This window comes from Branchiostoma belcheri, unplaced genomic scaffold, assembly GCF_001625305.1.
Source record: "Branchiostoma belcheri isolate BF01 breed outbred unplaced genomic scaffold, Haploidv18h27 scaffold74, whole genome shotgun sequence".
In the NCBI taxonomy this organism is placed as follows: domain Eukaryota; kingdom Metazoa; phylum Chordata; class Leptocardii; order Amphioxiformes; family Branchiostomatidae; genus Branchiostoma; species Branchiostoma belcheri.
In genome coordinates, this window is record NW_017804398.1 from 729,546 (window position 1) to 731,408 (window position 1,863).

General features: G+C 41.4%; 1 protein-coding gene across 4 annotated transcripts in view; it reads left to right on the top strand.

Moving 5' to 3' along the window:
• The window catches only part of LOC109485248 (CREB3 regulatory factor-like), a 19,918-nt gene that overhangs the window by 5,661 nt on the left and 12,394 nt on the right, over positions 1-1,863 (top strand). The gene's annotated exons all lie outside the window — the stretch shown is intronic.

Consider the following 1,863-nt stretch of genomic DNA (forward strand, 5'->3'; position numbering starts at 1 on the left):
TTACTGTGGAGAACTCCAAGGTCATGCGGGCAATTAGTGAGAGGATTCTTTTGCTTTTGCTGATGTTGACAATCTCTGATAAGCCCCAAGGCACACCTGTTTGTTGCCAAGGTGTGCCTCCTAAGATACAAATGTTAACAATATGGTTACACAACTACTATTTTGTCCGCGGCATGCTTTTTTCCCCAGAGATGAAAGCCTAGCTGTTGGAAGACTGGAAGTACATAGCCTTGGGGTATAACATCAGTGGAAAAGAGACTTACAAAGTGGTTCTAGCTTGAGAACATGAAATAAGAGAAAATGTAACTTTTATTGTAAGAAAAGTGTCTGAAAGAAGCACCAAAAGCATTTTTAGTTGTTTTTTGACACTAGAGAAACATCTTAGGTTATGCAGGTATCATTTGTATCTTGTCCTTTAGGGAGACTAGGGAAAATTTGCTGTAGTGAATAACAGGTTGCAGATGGGTACATTGATGGCATTCTTAGCCTTGTTCATACAAGTTACATCTGGGTCAGGGTTCTACCTGAAGGACATGAAGTCATGATTATCAACCTTGTCATCATCGAAAAAGCAAAGCAGAAGCATTAAGGGCTTAAATTTGGGACAAGTCATTTTGCATGCCGAATCATCAGCTCATTATTCATGCTTCATGTGCTATACTCTCCAAGCAGAGGTTTGGGTTTTGGGGGTATTTTTAGCGTGTTTTTAGGCTTTTCTTATCGGGGTTTCTCTTTTGCACTGAAGTTTTTTTCCCACCAAACCCAACCTCTGCCGGCAGTCACCCCGGGGAGGGGCAAACCTATTAAAAGCTATTCAAAACAGGCGATAGTGCCCCTCCCCGGGAACCATCAAACTGTCATTAGGGATATCCATATTATTGTGGTGGATTATCACACATCTAGCCAGTCAGAAAGGCATTCATTGGGCCACATGCCTCCTGCTGACTGTGCCTATTCATGCATCTGGTTCACACCTCCTTGCAGAACGACTGAAATGTGTTGAAGAGATTAGGTTTATAGCCCATTGAAGCTTTCGACTGCCTGCAGAGGTTGGGTTTGGTGGGGAAAAAAATTCAGTGCAAAAGAGAAACCCCGATAAAAAAAGCCTAAAAACACGCTAAAAATACCCCCAAAACCCAAACCTCTGCTTGGAGAGTACATGTGCTATGCCAAAGGGCTGTTGCCCTAGTTGACTGATAGTCAATTCACATACAGATATAGACACAGAAGCTTGGGCAGACAACTGTTTCCATATCTGGCCTTGGAAATACAACATTAATTTCACCATCCCTCCTGTCCATGATCCTTGGGGAAAATGATTCAAAACAAGAAAATTGAGTTCGGAGCAGTTTATTGGTAGTGATTCACAGTGTTAGGAGCAGTTTCAGGTCAAACTGATCATGTTTGATGATGAAAAATTAGATTGCAGCCTATGAGTCATTCTGCATTACACTACTTGGTACTGAAACAAAAAGCTTTTGTTCTTGTATGATACAGGAATGTTACAGGAAGGCCAACTTGGCTGATAGGTATCTGATAGGTATGTATGATATTCACTTTGGTTGCCAATGCAAAGAATTTTGCTGTACAGAGGATGCAACGAACAGCTATTGTTTGATTTTGTTATTGAAAAATTACTTCTAGATGTGTGTAGGGTCTAGTATCCAGTGGATAGGTTCTTTTTTGCCAGGTTACAGTAGTACTGTTCCAATTTGGCCAATTTGTGATGGATAGAAAGAAAAACATTTTCTACTGTGCACCTGCTTCTGTTATTCCCCGCAATCAGAACATTCCCCCTTGCCTGTGATTGGATGGAAATCCCTGTCTATGACAGTTACAGGCCATCTCAGCATTGAAGCATCC